The sequence below is a fragment of the Perca flavescens genome, chromosome 18 (assembly GCF_004354835.1).
Source record: "Perca flavescens isolate YP-PL-M2 chromosome 18, PFLA_1.0, whole genome shotgun sequence".
Classification (NCBI taxonomy): Eukaryota; Metazoa; Chordata; class Actinopteri; order Perciformes; family Percidae; genus Perca; species Perca flavescens.
Genome location: NC_041348.1, coordinates 25,167,057 through 25,187,941, shown reverse-complemented (window position 1 = coordinate 25,187,941; position 20,885 = coordinate 25,167,057). Strand labels below are relative to the sequence as shown.

Below are 20,885 nucleotides of genomic sequence, written 5' to 3'. Positions count from 1 at the left end.
AGGATATCGAGGCGTAGTCGGGGTGGGGAGGGGTTGCAGTTTGGTGGGCTGGGGATCTCATCGCTGCTCTTTGCAGATGATGTGGTCCTGATGGCATCATCGGCCTGCGACCTTCAGCACTCACTGGATCGGTTCGCAACCGAGTGTGAAGCGGTTGGGATGAGGATCAGCACCTCTAAATCGGAGGCCATGGTTCTCAGCAGGAAACCGATGGAATGCCTTCTCCAGGTAGGGAATGAGTCCTTACCCCAAGTGAAGGAGTTCAAGTACCTTGGGGTTTTGTTCGCGAGTGAGGGGACAATGGAGCGGGAGATTGGTCGGAGAATCGGGCGAGCGGGTGCGGTATTGCATTCAATCTATCGCACCGTTGTGGACGAAAAGAGAGCTGAGCCAGAAGGCAAAGCTCTCGATCTACCGGTCAGTTTTCGTTCCTACCCTCACCTATGGTCATGAAGGCTGGGTCATGACCGAAAGAACGAGATCCAGGGTACAAGCGGCTGAAATGGGTTTCCTCAGGAGGGTGGCTGGCGTCTCCCTTAGAGATAGGGTGAGAAGCTCAGTCATCCGTGAGGAGCTCGGAGAGAGCCGCTGCTCCTTGCGTCGAAAGGAGCCAGTTGAGGTGGTTCGGGCATCTGGTAAGGATGCCCCTGGGCGCCTCCCTAGGGAGGTGTTCCAGGCACGCCCAGCTGGGAGGAGGCCTCGGGAAGACCCAGGACTAGGTGGAGGGATTATATCTCCAACCTGGCCTGGGAACGCCTCGATCCCCAGTCGGAGCTGGTTAATGTTGCTCGGGAAAGGGAAGTTTGGGGTCCCCTGCTGGAGCTGCTCCCCCCGCGACCCGACACCGGATAAGCGGACGAAGATGGATGGATGGATGGATGGCATCTGTTAATACAGAACGAAGAATTCTGTAGCCTTTTTGCCGTCAATACTGCAGACGTTGTCTTTGCTGTAATCGGATCAGAATATATTTATGTTTATGGAAAACACCCATGTGTCCGGCGTGAGCGTGGCGTCTGCGTGGCGTTTTCTACGTCTTTTCACACCAGAAACGTGTCTGACGCGGCGCTGCTGCTGCTGCTGCTGCTGCTGCTGCTGCTGCTGCTGGCCTTGTCTGGACACATGGATGTTTCCCATTGATAGGATGAAATACCATGTTAAACACAAATATATACTGATGTGATTATTGACGGCAAAATAAACTACAGAATATTTTGTTCTGTATTAACAGGTTCAATATTAGAAAATCGATTTTTTTATTACATTTATATATATATATATATATATATATATATATATATATATATATATATATATGCATTTAAATCAAAACCTAGAGGCTTTCAAACATCAACATGTCATTTATTAATATGCATTAGTGTCTAAATGACATACAAACATCTTTCCTATTCTATTTGGCCTGGAAACGCTGGCGTCTCACGTGAAAAATAGGCGTCGGTTCTATTTCTAGCATGCATGGCTCGAGCCGCATCTGAGCAGTGTCACTTCGGCAGTGTGTAAGCTCTAACCTGTTAACATGGGAGCTGAAATATAAACGGACACGCCACGCAGCTGACACGCTCACGCCACGCAGACAGTGTGTAACCGGCCTAAGTGCAGCGCGCTGCTCGCATATGGCAGCAAATAAAACGGAGAATTGGACAATGAACAGACACATGAAGCAGGCTGCAGAAAAGACGATAGTCAGCCTTCAATGCTCACTTTTGTTACTTCTCCAAGCCTGAGGGAGAAGCCCTCACAGAGAAATGAGTTTTTTTTTTACATTTCTTCATTCGGATCCATTTGCGATCCATTCAAACAAACAACGCAGTTTACATGCTTCACTCTTGTTGCATTATTCATTAAGATCATTCTAAACAGATTTCTGTAGTTCAAACAAGTCTGAATTGTAGTAGACAACGTCAGTTATAACGACCCACGTATTAAAAAAAGTGTCGGCTTTAAATCGGCTCGGCGGTGCTCGTACACAACGTGCACGGGCTCACTGCAATGTTGTTAAAAAAAACTAATAAAACTCAAAACTAATATATGTTCACATAGTTATACAAAAAGTCACTGCCTGACGATTAAGTTAGTAGTTACAATTTACTACAACTGGCAACTCCATTCTGCAATAAAAAGTCTAAATGTGCCGAAATAATTTTGCACAAACCACATTAACTGACGTGTGGAAGCTAAAAATAAGAGTTCATAAAATCTTACCTGCACAGAAACAGTTTAAAAGTAGTCTTTTCTTTAGTTGAGTCGCTCCAATCTTTTAAAAGGTAGCTTCTGCTGTATCTTCTCGTTCAGCTCTGAGATTCAACTGCACGCTGCAGGTGGGGGGAAGGGCAGCTGCCTGTGAGAGCAGGTCACCTGCAGGTCACCTGCTCTCTGCAGTGTGTATGGCAGAGAGCGGGGGGCGGCCCCTCCCTCTGATGGGCCATTAATTAAGTGAGCAGCAGCAGTCAAGAGAACCTCACAATATTCACCTCTGACTCTCAGGCCTGTTTTATAGTCTGCAGGGTTGGAAATCACACAAGATTCACAACTATCACTGCAAAATAAGAACTTTAACATTAAAGTTTTGCTCTTAAAAGTAAATTTTAACCATATCATTGTATGTATATCAGTGGTTGAAGAAGTACTCAGACATTTTACTTAAGTAATAAAGTAATATCTCATTATACAATGAGATATTACTTTATAATATCTTACTTTTAAATATAATCATATTATAATGGCTTCCCATCTAATGCTCCTCCTGTCTCATGCCTGAGCTCTGAGCTTCAGCTCTAGTCTGCAGGTGGGGGGAAGGGCAGCTTTCTGCAGAGAGCTCTCTGCAGTGTGTGGCAAAGAGCAATATTCTGCTGTTCACCTCTGACTCAGGCCTGTTTTACAGGTTGCAGGGTTGGAAATCACACAAGATTCACAACTATCACTACAGTTCTACTGTAGTACTACTGCAAAATAAGAAATGTAACATTAAAATTTCGCTCTTAAAAGTAAAGTTTAACCATATATATTATTGTATGTACCAAATATCAGTGGTTGAAGAAGTACTCAGACCTTTTACTTAAGTAAAAGAGTAATATCTCATTGTATAAATAGTTACAAGTAAATATATATTCAGAATTTTACCTCAGCAAAAAAAAAGTATTAGCACTGAATATGCTTACAGTCTGAAAAGTATTCACAATGCAACATGGCAAATTTTTGAATAATTATGTTATTGTATTATAATTATTGAAGGATCAATTTGTTCATCTCTATAATGTTGCAACTGGTAAAGGTGGACTTAATTTTATATACTTTACATGGGGTTGAGCTTAATTGTCCCTTGGCCTAATCTATACTAGTATATCATCATTTATTCACTGATTATAGTAAATAAAGGTTGATCCCTTATAATTGTTGTAGAGTTTAAGCACAAAGTACCGGAATGGTAATTACCTCAAAACTGTACTTAAGTAGAATACATGAGTAAATGTGTGGTTATTTTCCATCGCTGAACACACAGGGGCCGAACCTTAGAAGTTTAGTTAAAATGAAATAAGAATGAATGAACAGCTTGTAGTTTGTATGTCTAACCCATTTTTCATCCTTTTAATTTAAATTTCTCTCCGTTCAATGTCTATTTATCAATTTATTCATTTTTATAGTATACAATCCCAAGAACAAGCTGCAGGTGCCATCAGGGTATAATGAGATGCAATGAGGCCAGAGCCTCTACACTTATGTTAACACTTTACCCTTAAAGTGTCCAACATTAAGGCCGGTTACACACTGGCTGCGTGGCGTGAGCGTGTCTGTTCCGAGGCGTGTCAGTTTATATTTCGGCTCCCATGGTAACAGGTTAGAGTGTGTACACTGCCTGCATGACACGCGAGGCTCGAGCTGCGCCGAAAACGCGTGCCTGCTAGAAATAAAACCAACGCCTATTTTTCACGCAAGCGTGTTGGAAGAGTTTCCAGACAAAATAGAATAGGAAAAGATGTTTATATTTCGTTTAGACACGAATGCATATTAATAAATGACATATTCATGGTTGAAAGTCTCGAGGTTTGGACATAAATGCACATATATAAATGTCATTGAAAAAAAAAATCAATTTTGTAATATTGCACTTGTCAATACAGAACAAAATATTCTGGAGCCTATTTTGCCGAAAAATACTGCCGACGTTGTCTTTGCTGTAATCAGATCAGTATATATTTATATTTATGGGAAACATCCACGTGTCCAGACAAGGCTTGCAGCAGCAGCGCTGCGTCAGACACCTTTCTGGTGTGGAAAGACATAAGAAAACGCCACGCAACTAACACACAACTGAAACGCCATGCTCACGCCAAGCAGTCAGTGTGTAACCGGCCTATTGTACCAGGCAGAAAGTGGCCAAGCTCTCTGAGTGCAGGTCACCTGCTCTCTGCAGTGTGTATGGCAGAGAGCGGGGGACGGCCCCTCCTCCTGATGGGCCATTAATTAAGTGGGAGCTGCAGCAGAGGAGAGAACCTCACAATATTTTGCTGTTCACCTCCGACTCTCAGGCCTGTTTTACAAGTTGCAGGGTTGGAAATCACACAAGATTCACAACTATCGCTACAGTTCTACTGTAGTACTACTGCAAAATAAACAGCAACACTGAATGATAAAGCTGTGGAGGAGGCTCAGTGTCTGCACAGGATGTGAGAGGGAGGCCTGCTAGTCTGTCCCACTCAGTTAACTCACCAGGAACACCATATAGGACACTGATAATTCTCTGTGGAGGCAAACATGTCAGCCACTGGCTGTCCAAAGTGATGCCACAATTAACTGTCCAAATACTGGAGCTGCCACTTGCTTCAGTAGCCCCTAACCATCAGACCTATTACCTGTGCGACAGTGCTGTCTCCATGCATTCATATAATGTGAGCAGGGACAGCAAACAGTTTGGGGGACAACTGAGGCGAAGGTAGTCATTTTCTGTAAGGATAAATAATATGTCTATTCTTATACTTTTGTCACTGTATCCTACAGGAGGGTGCATCATTCATATCTCAAATTATATTAACTTAAGTTGTGCAAGTGTAGAAGAACAATAGCTAATTGAACTATGGAAGAAAATGAGATGCACTTCAAATCTGTACTCTGCAGATATAAGGCCGTATACTTTTGATTAAAGCATTTAGTACCAGATAAACCAGACTAAGAGTCTACAGCAGCTCTAAAGAGGCTGTACTATGAGAGGTAGAGCAAGGTAACATCTGTACCTGTACAGATGAAAATCAGCCTCTTGGCTAACTCTTGTGCATTTATACCAGTGTTTATTAATCACCACTGTTCCTGTTAAATAAACCAATAAATACACATACATGCTAACATCAGCATGCTAAAATGCTCACAATGACAAGGATAACATGCTGATGTTTACCAGGTTTAATGTTTACGGTTTTAGCTCTCTTAGTTTAGCATGTTAGCATGCTAATTAGCACTACCAGCAGCAAATACAACTGAGGCTGATGGGAATGTAATTTTGAAAATACTTTGTCATAAACCAACAAAAGTATTGGACAAATCAAAACCATGAAACGTATGTCATTAGATGAAGAGTCTGATAATTACAATAGTTACTACAGTTCATCCTCTATAATCTCTAAACTAGCTCACATTAAGTGGTGTTGTGATGAAATATAATTTTCTAGTTTTTTAGTTGCAGTTTGATTCCCAGTAAGTCAAAGGCCTAAAGAAATGTTTAGGCCTTCATTTGAAACTAAGTCTCTAGGATTTAATTTATTTATGTCAATAGATATTATTATTTAAATATGATGGAAATAGTTTAACACAGTTTGCATTATTTATGTCTCACAGCATGCATATACCCCAGAATAGTTAAATCAGCAATAAAAAAATGTCTGTATTAATATTTAGAAAATCATACGCTTCCAGTTGAAATAAATATTCTCTTATTATTAGATATTACACATGTTGATATAGTTTAACAGATATAAATAAAATGTTTTTGATAACCTTGGCAAATAGCCACTACATTCAAATTCAGCCAATCAAATGCTTCTATATGCGCACAGTTTGTTTTTGTTTGTTACTTACTTACTAATTTAATCTGTGGATATATCTACATTGTAACTTGTACTTTGAGTCCCACTAGCTTATTACCTGGTTTACTGTTACATGCAGACAAATCAACAGCAGTGTCATGTGTTTTTGTTTCACTTTGGTCATCCTTGGGCTCCCTGTGGTCCTAAATTCTTCTAATCCTGGTCCAATCCTTACAGTTACCTTTAATATTAATTTCTTACACTGTATTTAGTATAATAAACACTTCTGTTGGTCATTGGCCAAATGTAGATTAGTAAAACAAGGCCTGAAACCAGAGTAGTTTAGGTGCAATAAATGTGTGTTTGGCAGAGTAGCTTGGGTGCAGTAACTGTGTGAAGCTGTGGGGGCGCCTGTGCCAGAGTAGCTCGGGTGCAGTAACTGTGTGAAGCTGAAGGGGGCGCCTGACTGAAAAAAATGCTCAGATACAGTACACGTGTGTGTAACATAGGGGGGGTGACAGAGCAAAAGTGTGTGTATGAAGAAAATGTACACACACCAATTTCTACTTGAAATTTCTCATTTTACTATTTTTCTGAGGACCTCTCTGAAACTTTGAGAAAAGCATAAAAACAGCCTCTGGAGGCCATTACAGTGAAAATAAAGTGAGGACCGGCCTAAATGTCCTCACTTTGTAAAAAGGTCCTCACTCCAAAGGTCTAAAACTCATGCTTGGCCTCACAAAGATAGCAATGCAAACACACACACACACACACACACACACACACACACACACACACACACACACTCTACAGGCAGCTCAGAGTCAAAACTCAGGGCCACCAGAGGATAAGCTGAGTGCTTAGTAAATAAACACATTAATGAGAGCAGCTGAGGAAATCTGATCTGTAGGTTGGCATTTTAGACTACTTAACAAGGGTACATATTTAAAGAGAAAAAGAAAGAGTGAAAGAAAGAGCAACATAAAGAGCAAAAGAAAGACATTGAGAAAAGAAAGGAAAGACAGAAGAATAAGGAAGGAAAGAAGGAAAGAAAAAAGGAAGGGAGGATGAAAAAAAAATGAAGGAAGAAAGGAAAGAAGAAATGGAGAAAGGAAGTTAGCTGTCAGCCAGTCAGGTGACAAAGAAAACACCACAGGATATCAGTCACCATGGTAACAGTCGTACTACCCCACAAAACTGAAACACGCACAGACACACATACACAAATATTTGCATTCCTTAAATGTGGTCACACACACACACACACACACACACATTCCAGAGAGGATTTAAAAGCTTCCCAGGAGACTTCATGCTTCATCTAGACAAAAGAAGGATTCCTGCTTTCCGTCAATTCTCTCTCTCACACTCAGAGACACTCTCCCCCTCTAAAATTCTCGTACATCTTTATACAGCTGATTCACTCTTAAGGCTGCGGATACCAGCTAGTCAAGTGTAACTTTCTTTATTCTAACCCAAATGTGCTCTCTTGACAACTTATGCCACTCCTTCAAAGTGCCCTTGAGTAAGACACTGGAAACACACTAGACAACCTTTGTCAGAGGACATCTCATGTTACCCGACTGTAAAGTTCCACCTTGACCACTCATGCTGCAAAATATCAAACATGTCTGATAAAAACTGGAATCCACAGATAAATGGTGGAATCAGCTCCCTATTGACATCAGGATGGCCGAAAACCTGTGCATCTTCTGCCGAAGGCTAATACTACTTGTCTGGAGTTTGCACCTTCAAGGTTGAACGCACTTAATTGTAAGTCACTTTGGATAAAAGCGTCAGCTAAATGACATGTAATGTAATGTAATAACTCTGGTGAAAGTAATGGTGCATTTGGGCATATTTAGCACCAAGCAGATATTGGACATTATGCAGCTCTGATTGGGCAGTTGTTTTAGATAGACTAGGCCTTATTATATTGTGTACTGGTGCTTAACAAATACGCTAATTCCCAACTCGGTTTGTAGATTAGTTTCTCAATTAATCAACAGATCATTTGGTGTGTAAAATTTCAGAAAATAGTGAAAAATGCCCACCGCAAAGCTTAAAGTGATGTCATCATTTGTTTTTGTTTTACATTCACATTTAAAATGGGATTTTTGTTGCTTGAGAAACTAATTGATTCTTAAAACAGTTGGCGATTAATTCTGAATCATCTTTACCTACCACTATCTAATGTCACAATTGTTCAGCATTTGGGGAAATACTCTTATTGGCTTTCTGACAGAGACTGAAGATGAAACAAAGCGAATACATTTCCCAAAATGGTGAACTTTACCTCTAAAAAAAGGTAAGCCAGCAATACAGGAAGGCAGATGAACAGGTGGATGCATGCGAGTCAATGAAAGGTTTGTTGCTGAAACATTTTATAGTCGCTCATTATAACTTCACAGAAGAGCTGTCTGTATGTTACATGAGCCAAAAAAAGAGAAAGAGTCTCCCCAGTTCACTAGTTACCACACTGGTCTGTCTGTCTGTCTGTCTGTCTGTCTGTCTGTCTGTCTGTCTGTCTGTCTGTCTGTCTGTCTGTCTGTCTGTAGTTGACATGGAGGAACATTTGGTCTGTGAGGTTTGCTTCCTATTTTAACTGTGCAAGCTTTAAACCATCTGAGATATAATTATCCTTCCCGCAATTACCCCCAACTATGTCAGAGGGCCAGGAACAGCTTGGCTGTCATTTTCCCAATCACTGGCTCGGAGTACAAAAGGTTGGTCACAGGAAATAGATCCAAACATTGTTTTTAGAAAGTGACGTCCAAATCAAAAACAGACTTTTACCCAGGTCCCTGCTTCATAAATGAATGGTGCACCCACAGCTACCTAACCAAAACTCACTCAAAACAATAACATATAGGCTGAGTGAAATATGATAGTACACATATATCATTATGCTCAACAGTTCTAGGCTTAAATTAACTTTTTTTTTATTAAACAACGTTTTAAAAAGGATAACGTCCTTGCTACGTTCCTTGTAATCTCAATTAAAAGTTTGAAAATTATTTGTTTCTCATTTCGATACCGTTATTACAGTTCTTATTACTGACTTTTTGGTTTATGGGTTTTGTGTCAAAAGTCAGAACTTCATTTGCCTCTTCTACAGAAAAGTAGGCTTTGAGCCATTTCTCATTAAACTAGGCGTAGGAGGATGATGACAAATTATAAAAGAAAACCATAAAGCTGTGGAATTTCATTTATTTTGGTTTGTTTGACTTTGCAACCATATTCATCATCTTAGTTGATCATGTTAGCATGCTAATGTTTGCTACTTAGCACTAAACTCAGCTAAGGCTGACGGGAATGTCATTCGTCTTGCAGGTATATTTGGTCATAAACCAAAATATTGACAAATAACAAATTTGGCTAAAATACAAATGTAGTTTTGACAACTGACAACTTTTGTCAACTGTGAAATAGTTTCTGCTATTAAACCAAAGTCATTACATGATTTGGGTGGGTAGCAGAGTAATTACTTTACTACCACACTGCTTACAAACTTTTTGCTGCTTTGGAAGTAAAACTCAAAATTAAATGTAACGATACACTCAACTCCCTATTTTAAATTCACGATACGATTTTCTCACGATTTTTTTTTTTTACAGAATGAAATGATTATATATTCCTTTATAAACTGTGCAAAACAGCAGATGTGTCCTCTTATCAAAAGTGCAACTGAAATAGTATTTTATCTTTAATAACAAAAAATAAATAAAAAATTAAAGAAAGGCTTGTTTATTGCTAAGGCCGTGTGGTTAAAATTTTAAATGTAATAACTATAACAACAATTTTTTCACCAGTCATTTGCTGTTAAATGACAAAAAGAAGAGACACTAGATGGCAGAAGGGTATTTTTACAACAACAATGAATGCAACACAGGCTTACGGAGCCGGACCCAAACGCAACACTCCCAACTGTTTATCCGACAGCGGCAGCATGGTGTCTCAAGTGCAGCTAGTCAGCTCTGTGTCTTTAGCTGCAGACTGTTGTACGTCCCGTTGCTGGAATCCTTTGACACACTTCACATCGTTTAGCTGTCAGAAAGTTTTCTCAATAATAAAAATGTCCTAACATGAATTTAACATATTATTAGCAAATATAAATCTGCCTATTTGTAATAGGCGTATTGGCCTATAGGTAAGCTAGCCACTAAGATAGCCATCCACAAATACAGTTAATCCAAAGGATTCACTGCGCCACATGTACGGTTTGTTTAACATCAAAACATGATTAATGAAATCATGCCAATAATTATTATTTTAATAGTTTAGTATTCTATGCAACAAAAAAAGTATGTATATAGGCTTTAGGCCACCCTACACGTTATTGTAGGCCCAATTTAATATGCAACTTCATTTTATACAGTATATGTAGTAGGAGGTCCCTACTCTGTCTCGCTTTCAGTTAAGGGGTCCTTAGCTTAAAAAACATTGAAGACCGCTGCCCTAGGCTGTTTAAAAATTGAATCGCGATTCATTTTTCATCTCACCCGCTTGTAATCTTTACACATTTAAATCGATTTTTAACTGATTCACGATGCAACATTACATCCCCTACTCAATATGGATTATAAGTTGAGGCGATAATGACATAAAGAGCTCTGTTCACAAAACAACTGCGTTCCTGATTTCCGATGGTAAAAAAAAACTCCACACACTCCAGTTACTTTGTGCTGTGTTGGTTGAAGTGAGCTATAGAAAGTAAAGTATAAAAGGGGGAGAGACAGACTAGGAAACGGAAGTAGAGAGGTATACAGCTGACTGCACGTGTGTTGCTTCTCTCCGTTTGTGGGTGGCGATGCACACTGCTCTGTTGCACCATGGTGTTTTATTATGGCTGACATTTGCTGAGCTTTACGGAAACAAATACACAAACAGCACATGCTGCCCTGAATACACACAGAGATACACTCTTAGTCTTTCACTAACTTCGGCTTAAGATAGGGTTTAAAAAACATTGCTGAATGCTTACATTTTCAGTTTGTGTGTGTGTGTGTGTGTGTGTGTGTGTGTGTGTGTGTGTGTGTGTGTGGTCATACCTCTATGTGTCAGGGGGTCACACAGGACAGAGGAGCCTCAATAAAGGAGAGTCTAGCAGAGGGACACAGAGAAAGAAGAGAAAGGCAATTTGAATAGTCTTTTCATTCTGTAGACAACAAACAATGCCAAAAGGCTCTTTGGGGACAGCAGAGGACACACAAATATAAACACACACTAAACACAAGCAGTGGGCTACACACTCTCCTACACACCCAGTAGACCTGTGCACATGTTTGCAAAATTTTCTTTCTGTTATGTTATAAAGAAATTCTGGTCATTTATGACATCTGTAATCACTGCTGATACGATGAAGGATCCTCCCTGATTGTAGCTCACCTAAACACAACTGAACATCCTATAATAATACATTCTTATCCGTTATGTTTAATCAATAACTCATTTTATGACTGATGTATTGCAAGTTTTTCTGATTTAAAAGCACTTTATTGGTAGTATTTTATATAAGCCAATAGTCATTACAAATATGACCATGATATCAAAACTAGGCCATCTGATTGCAACATAGCACAAAGTACTCACTCTACTAATGCTACAGTCACACTTCCTAACATATGCTCTGAATACAGAATATTCTTGTAAAGCTGGAAGCAAGTTAACACTATTTGTAAATCATCAGTCACTGTTTTTATATATATTAAAATATGGCCAATGCTGAACAGCTGCAAAGTGCCAACAAAATGTATACCAAAGAAAATATAATGAATTCACACAATGACACACACAACAAAGAATCTGATTATTGTCCCACAAATGCAGTCTAACTCAAGCCTCATGGATACAATGACCACAAAACAAGGGCTATCTCTGCACTTGCATTATATTGCTGGTGCATGAAGGAGGCTGATTTCATGCAGAGCTTTGACAAATGGGTGTGAATGCATAGAAAACCTAAAGAGAGTTGGATATGAACAAACATCCTGCCTGAATACCAATCAAGACAAACTGCAAGAGGCAGACCGTTAAATCCTGTCAGCATGTGTCACAAGCAAGACAGATGGAAACAACTGATATATGCATACAGTAAACATTTCACTATATTAGAGATGGAGATTCAACTGCCACAACAAACAGACAAAAAACAGTGGCACAACGCTATACTTTACAGCAATAGTTAAATTAAAATGTGCTGTTTGCGATCACATTATCACAGGACATGTTGACAGATCAGATACAAGAATATGATGTTCCAGTTTGTGTCTGGTTACTAACCTCAAATGTCACATGTGATCTTAATCATTGCACTGAAAACTGTCAACCTGTCGCTGTATGTTCAGCTGTATTTTCAAAACGTCCCCCAGTGCCACATTTGTTGAGAAAACATGGTTGATGAAACTGACTAATAATTGAAGATGTCCCTTTGGGCTCTGGGAATTGTAATGTCCCTATTTGTCACTATTTTCTGGCAACTTAAAGTCTAACTCATCGATATATAGTTAATGATAGTCATTAGCTGCAGTGAGCCCTATACTGTACAAAAGTACTGCACATCCACATACTCAAGTAATAATGTTTGTGTGTAATAATGTAACAGTGTTTGTGTGTAGGAGGGGTGTCGAATCAGTGCAGACCACCCAACCAGTGCACCTGTGCATCTGTGCAACACACACACACACACACACGCACACACACGCTTAGGATTTACATTGAAACATGCAAACTACAGGCTTTAAAACTATTCCGTATCAACACACTCGACTCACCGCTGCGAATCAACAAACTGAAGTGTTGTTGGACAGAAGAAGCAACACAGCGAGAACACCAATATGAGACCGAAATGGGCATCAGGCGGGCGAGGTGGTACTAAAGAGGGGTAAGAGGGTGTGTACCACCCTCTACACACCACACGCAAACCATGCTGCATGACCACATTAGCCTACCACTTGCAGCTGCTAGCTATTCTCACTGTCTGCCCTGACAGGACCGGACCAGTGTGTGTGTGTGTGTGTGTGTGTGTGTGTGTGTGTGTGTGTGTGTGTGTGTGTGTGTGTGTGTGTGTGTGTGTGTGTGTGTGTGTGTGTGTGTGTGTGTGTGTGTGTGTGTGTGTGTGTGTGTTATACATGATATATATACACAGTAGACTGCAACTTTAGACACTGACGTTGCTGAAATACCATTTAACCTCTAAACGTCTCTTTACTGTAACACGCGGAACAGATGAGGCTCGCTGGCTGGAACGACAAATCCCTCTGAAAGCTCCACAGCAGCTTTCTAAATTAATTTTTATTTTTTTTTTAAAGTTATGGTTTCAGAAAACTTGAGAAATTTGGTAGTTTGGGCATTTTGAAGAGTTGACTGCGTCACCAGTGGTTTGCCTCGGCCTCAAATGTCCTGAAACATTTTAGACAAAATTGAGTCCAATTAAACTGTCACTATAGGTGAGCAGTACAATTTTAGCTGAGATTTCTTCAGATTTGGTCCAGTCAATGTAATCCAGCCCTGTTACGATGCTTGTATAGAAGTATTTCTAGTAGGTGTAATGGTACTCTCTGGGTATCAATCGAGACTTAAATGTTGCATGACGGTGGGGCTGCAACTAACTGATATTACTCTTCTTTAACAAATTCCTTAACTTCTCTTAGAGCCTCTTTTCTACAGAGAAACACTTTCAACTAAATTGATTACAAGCAGGTTGAACCGAAAGCAAAAGCCTCTTCCTGCTTCTCCCATCTCTCCCTCCTGACCTTTGACCCCTGTGCTGCCAAAGAGACAGCGCGACCGACCAGGGATGACCCTGGGGTTGTCACCAGGCAGGTAAAAACAGAAGCAGCACAACTCTGGTTGCATATCAGAGATGGACAGCTAGCATGCCAAGGGTGTTTGGAGGACTGGAAGTCAGAAGTTATAGTGTGTTCTGAAGTTGAGACATGGTGGAGTCTGTTGTGGAGGGTTTCACAGGTCCAGAAAGCTGTACCAAAGAACACCCAACCACCCAAGATGGACTCTAATGTTTAAAATAAACCATAACACCAAGCATTAGGGGACATGCCCCCACTGACTGTTCTACAGTAACACTACAGTAACTAATGCTGTTTTACTGAAAGTACTACGTTTTGTGAACATAGCATGTGTGTCCTATTATCAGATTCCTCTCACGTCCATTTCCACGAATCCTAGACCTGTGGCTGGAACCAAAGCAGACTTAAGTCTGGAACTGAAACCTGAACAGATCTGGCTTTTGGGTGGGGAGGGTGGTGTGCCCAGAGAGCTGTCAGGTGGGCATGCCAATTGCAAAGAAAGAAAAAAAATAAAGAGAGAAAGAGTAATGCATACAGGAAAAAGATGTGAAGAAATGCAAAGAGAAATCAAGATGTACTAAGAAGCCGGAAAGAAGGAAAGAGTGAGAAAGTGAGACAGTGAAAGAGACAAAGAAAGAAAAAGAGATAGGAAGCAAAAGTTGTGTTTACTGTCCTCAAGAAACCAGAGTGCATAACAGAGTAGAAATGTTTGATTTTTTTACACTGAACTTGCAACCTGAAATACTCTACGATATGTGCAAACAGCTTGCAAGTTTCTAAGAAAGATTTCAGAGGTCGGAAGACAAAAAATAAAAAATAAAATAAAAAGTCCCCTAATTCATCTAAACTCTTCATCACCTCTTTTGCACCATTTTTCCTGCTATTTTGCAAGCTATCAGAGGCATCACACATGCCAAACAGTAAACGAGTAGAGCGCTCTGAAGTCCATCCAACTGCTCCTACATGGAAAATGAGGAATACTTCAATTTCACTATAATTTAAAAATCACAAGAAATGATATAAACTAGAGGCTGGATAGGAATGACGGTTCTGCTAATCATAGGTTTCACCTCAACCACTATTATCCCGCCACCCACGGTGGAGACAGCAACACAATTCAGCACTACTGTAAATCAACTAAAATCTTTCCATATGGAGACACTGAGGTGCAATGTTATGAAAGGGATGGTAGTATGAAGAAACCTCAGAGGATCTGCAGGTACATTTAGATAAAATACTAAGCTTTCTTTTTATATAAACGTGTTTGGAGATATGTATATCATGTGCAGGGTGGGGTGGGGGGGAGGTAAGCGGGCGGTTCATTCTTGTTTTGCGCTCTTGTTTTGTCATGTTAAAAATGTAAACAAATCTGATCTCCCACGGCACTGAATCCCCCACTGCTAAATCAAAGCACACAATAAGCACCTACCAGGGAAAATGTAGAGACCCTTGGGTGGGTGGGTCCCTCTCTGTTAAGTTTCCTCCACAGGGCAACACTTTTGAAAAGTCTGCAACCTGCATGCACTGCCTGCCTGCCTGTATACTTTACCCTATAATTGCAGTTATTAGTTAATTAGTTAATGAGCTTGACGATTATTTGCTGTTTGATCTTTAGCTGCAGTTTATATATGCTTTAAAAACATTTTTGTGTAGGGGTGGGGCTGTCACATTCTGCTAGAGCCTTAGCTGAATATGCTTAAGCCGTCTCCGATAACACCCTCTGGCAGGTTGTGGTGTGATGAATCAGTTCAGCTGACCCCACACAGATCAAATACAATGATTTATTAGACTGCTGATGATTCATTAAAGCATATTGTAATTTATTAAACCATGTCATTTCACCCAACTGATCAGATAAAATGATTTATCAGCCCTAACATTGACATCCTCTGTTTCCATTCAGCTTGTTGCATTTTAAATTGTACATACATGCATGCCACTAAGCCTTAATCAGAGCCACTTAACATATAGTGTGCCGAATTTCACAGTGGACAGTAACGAGTTCAAATAAGTATTAAGTTATGTGCTACAAAGCCTGTTTGTTTGGCAATAAGCCAGGTAACGTAAAATTGCCAGATTTTTGAATGGAATAACGTTCTTCTCATAAAAGCAGCACTACCGTTACAAATCAAACACCAAGTAGTTTTGATTTGAAAAGTGGGCTCGACTTTACAAGACAGAGAGGGACACCGCATTAGACACATTGTTAATTACAGTATTTCAACGGTATTTGAGCTGCCATGATTTCAAAAGGACTTGAGTCAAAGCTGATTTTAATTCTGACTAACGTTGGCTAACGTTACTTCTGGGAAGCTGTGTGACATCTGAGCGGCCATATTGCAGAAAAGTTTAACTCCCTATTCACCTTGTTCCCCCGAATGAATGTGTTCTTGAACTCACCAAACTCAGATTACATTTTACAATAAAAGTCAGATTTAGCTACACCAACTAGCTAAGACCTAAGAAGTTTTGTCTTTGTGACTATGCTTAATCCCTGCAAAACGGGGGTCTGGTTACTCACCGGGACTATTTTCGGCAGGTATTCGTGGCCAAATACCAACATCAACACTGAAACGTGTGGTACTGACTTCACCCAGTTTCTTCTTTCTTGAAATATCAACTTTTCGCCGTGTTTTGCGCCCTCCTCTTTTTTTGGTTTAAATAATATCGTCCGGTCCCGTTATTTATTTCCGTAGTGATCCATGTTTCACACCCTCCATACCCGCTGCTGCTGCTGTACCGGTTGCTGCTGTATTTTTGAAAGAAAGTCACTCCTCTCTCTTCGGTCCGTCCTGCCCCCCTCCCCGGTGACAGAGCGGTGTGTGCCGCTGACACAAATACAACTAATTAATGTTACTCATTGAATAATACAGTTTTGGGTTGGTAACACAAACTAATTAGCTAGCTCGTTTTTCATGGCAAATAAGTCTGCGTTGAATTCTGTTAGCTACATTATAAGTTGCTTTAACCGTTACATCTTCCAACAGTTAACGTTCTCTTAAACGTCACAATAACCGCTACGACCGGAAAATTTAACTTTTATTTCATTATTGTGCTAGCCTAATCCCATGTTAGCTTAACATAAATTAATATTTCAAGTGTTTTTAACATGGTTAAATTGGACAGCATTAAAGTACATTTAGACTACTCACGTATTGTTATAGCCGAATTGAGTACAATTTAATTATAAAGTCGACTACATTGAGTCTAGTGGTGGAAAGTAGGCTACATTTACTCTGCATAGTTTCGACATATTAGGCCTAACGTTACTGTACTTAGCTAAACTACTTCAAAAATAGTGGTGGAAAGTAACTATGTATGTTACATTTACTCAAGTACTGTACAATTTTGAGGTATCCTACTTGTAGTCTACTGTTAGGCTTAGGTACTTGTGTTCAGTTGAGTCTTTACATTTTCTGCTAGCCTACTTGATACTTAGCTACTCCAGTACGATTAAGAGGGACATATTGTAGCCTACTTTTTACTCCACTAAAATTATTTGATACCTTTAGTTGAAGTTAATTTAGCAGATTCAGAATAATAATACAAAATATAGGCTAATCAACAATTACATTCTGATGTATTATTATGGATAAAGATAAGACTATATTGATCTACCAGACAGCACAAGCTACACAGTAGTTAATAATTTGCTCCACCTTTACATTAAAGCAACATCAACAACATTAAAGTGATGCACACATTAATGTATCAGTAGGCTGCTTAATTCAATAATATAGGCTAATATAGCCTACATTAATCTGAAATTGCCATTCTGCATGAGTATACTTTTACTTTTTGTACTTTAAAGCTGTGGTAGGCAATTTGTTTGAGGCATTCATAGGCAAAAATTCCATAATAATCTTCCAACATGTTGTAATTCAAGTGGTCTGTGAGAAAACTAGACTTCTGCCAATCACAGGTCATTTCAGAGAGAGAGAGAGAGAGAGAGTTTTTTATAAACTTATTGAAAGCGGTATAGGGGGTAAAGTCTATGACACTATTAAATCACTGTACACAGAAAATAAATGTGCAGTAAAAATGGTCTCCAAAAGAACAGAATTCTTTAAACAAGGGTGTGGAGTGAGACAGGGATGCAGTTTGAGTCCAATACTGTTTAACATTTACATCAATGAACTAGCATTGATGTTGGAACAATCTGCAGCCCCAGGTCTCACACTTCACAATTCCAACATCAAGTTCCTGCTCTATGCCGATGATCTGGTTCTGTTGTCCCCAACAGAAGAGGGTTTACAACAGGGCCTGTCCGTCCTAGAGCAGTACTGTCAGAAATGGGCACTGACAGTCAATCTGAAAAAGACCAGTGTTATGGTATTTCAGAGGAGAGCCAGATCTCGAGGAAATAGACAGAGTTACTACTTCACTCTGGGCAACACCAGACTAGAACAAAAGGGATCATATAATTACTTAGGGATTGAAATTAGTGCATCAGGGAGTTTCAACCTGGCCATAAACACACTATGTAATAAAGCTCGGAGAGCTTTTTATGCAATCAAATGCAAATTTGGAAAAACAAATATTCCCGCAAGAATTTGGCTAAAAATCTACAATTTTCTGATAACACCAATAATGCTTTACGGAAGCGAAGTTTGGGGCCTGATTTCGAAACCAGAATTTAAAAACTGGGATAAAACTACCACTGAAAAATTACAATTGGAATTCTGTAAAATGATTCTAAAAGTTCGCCCAAACACCCAAAACAATGCATGCAGAGCAGAACTCGGTATATTCCCTCTGAAAATTCAAATCCAAAAAAGGTCAATTAAATTTTGCCAGCATTTAAATCAAGCTGATAAAAATTCCATTGCATACAAAGCTCTCCTGAGCAACCAGCAGTGTTCAGATGTCCACCCCCTCAACCAGCTGGCTCGGAGGTACACTGAGCTAAACACAGTCAGTAATAGACAGACAGGTAGAGAGAGAGACTGGTACACTGAGCCTCAGAGCTGCCGCAGACACAATCCTCAGTCTGCAATCAAAAGATTTGAAACTAAATTAAAAGACGAGTATACAGAACAATGGCAAAATGAAAATAAAATACAACACAAACTCCTCTGTTATCAATCCCTGAACAGAGATTCGAATATCTCAAAACAAAAAATCCAAAAGAAATATGAATTTTAACAAAATACAGAGTCAGTGACCATGAGCTTGAAATTGAAAGAGGTTGACATTTAGAAGTGTGGAGACCAAGAGAGGAACGAGTCTGTACACACTGCCACCAGGATATCCAAACACAATTACATTTCCTATGTACATGTCCCCAATACAAAGGCTTAAGAACCAAATATTTCCAAAAACTCGAAAAACATATACCAGGCTTCACTACCTACACTGAGGACAAAAAGCTTCCTTTTTTTATTAGGGGAAGATAAAAACATGGCATGGCTAGCAGCTAAATATGTCTTCTCCTGCCACAATACAAGGCAAAATAAATAGAGAATTGTATAGATTATCATTTCTTTTCTAATTTATTATTTTAGTTATTTGTATTCTTTTTTTATATATATTGTTTCAATGTACCCTCTGAGGGAACTGCACAGAAGTTGTTTAGTATCTGCATTTATATCGTAATTATAATATGTTTAATTGTATTCTTATTATTACATCAGATGTATTTACTCCTTGTCATATTATGTTCTTATGCTTTGGCAACACTGATGTATTTTTTTTGTCATGCCAATAAAGCAACATGAAATTGAAATTGAGAGAGAGAGAGCGAGAGAGAGAGAGAGAGCGAGAGAGAGAGCGTTCCTATTATTATTATTATATATATATATATATATATATATATATATATATATATATATATATATATATTATTATGCAACAGAGTTGTGAATAAAAGGTCTCACTCTAGCCTACTTTTATGCTTTCACTTAACAGTCTCACATAATTATTTAGATAAAGCCTGGGAGAAGAGGAAAAAAGCTCTACTAGTTGTTTTTGTGTGGTATGTGTGTACGTGTATATACATGTATGTATGTGTATGTCTATATATTTGTATTCATGTATTTGTATGTTATATGTTCGAAGGATTTGTATATGCAACGGGAAGATGTTTGTTGAATAAGTGAATTTGTGGGTTCTTGTAATCCCATGTGGGATGGGCCAAGATGTTTGGCATGACACAGAAATAAAATATAACTAACTAACTAAAGGTGCACTATGAGTTCCTGCATGACGATACTTCTGTTGAAATAAATACAAAACAAAACAGAGCAGTGATTGGCTGGAACGTGTTTTGTTGTATTTTGGTGCACAGCCTGCGCACCTACTGTTAGCTTGACATTTACGACCCCTGTGTTGTCTCCGGAGACCGGGCTTTTTCACGGTGTATTCAGGGGGCAGGCAGCTAGCGGATCAAGGAGAGATGCCTACGATTTGAGACAAAAATGAAATTGCGCTGAAACCATGCAGGAACTCAATGTACACTTTTAAGATTTTTAATGAAAATAGTTTTTTTGCACTATGGTATTGCTACTTTTACTTGAGTAAAAGATCTGAGTACTTCTTTCACCACTGGAAATATAGGTACTTTTTAATCCAATAGCTTTATGACCGGATTAACCATTTAGGGGGGCCCGGGGCAAAAAGAATGCTGTTGGGCCAAATTGCTGTTGTGAATTCCAACTTTTGTTGGTATATTCAAATGTAATTGTAATCAAAGTAAAAAGTATAATAGTTGCCTTTGAAATGTAATGAAGTATAAAAAGCATAAAATGGAAATACTCTGAAAATGGAAATTGCACTGTAACTTGACTAAATGTAGTTCCTTTACTGCTGATGCAATGTCTTTATGTAACTTCCTAAAATAAATGTAACAGTTTCTTATTGTACCCCATTCCTTAAAGGGAGAAGCAGTAAGTTTATGGCCACCATGTCAGTCAATCTCTGTTTCTCCTCTCTGTATTGTGTTTGACAAACCTTCATTCTCCAGAGGTTGTGAAATTCACCAGCCCTGTGTGATTAAACCACACACACTGCTGCACTCTGCAGTGTTTCAGGCATATTACAATGA

The 20,885-nt window shown here is 39.2% G+C and overlaps 1 protein-coding gene across 5 annotated transcripts in view; it reads right to left on the bottom strand.

Annotated features, from left to right (window-relative positions):
- LOC114573678 (dystrobrevin beta) overlaps positions 1-16,803 on the bottom strand; it is a 48,108-nt gene extending 31,305 nt beyond the window's left edge. For 2 of the 5 annotated variants that reach the window (XM_028605969.1, XM_028605970.1), the window contains exons 1-2: positions 12,809-12,962; positions 11,087-11,138 (exon numbers count right to left, since the gene is read on the bottom strand). The gene's annotated coding sequence lies outside the window, so the exon portion shown is untranslated. Of the gene's footprint in view, positions 1-11,086; positions 11,139-12,808; positions 12,963-16,364 lie in introns of those variants that run through there. The other 3 variants (XM_028605966.1, XM_028605968.1, XM_028605967.1) reach the window with 2 other exon arrangements.
- Positions 16,804-20,885: the final 4,082 nt, after the last annotated feature.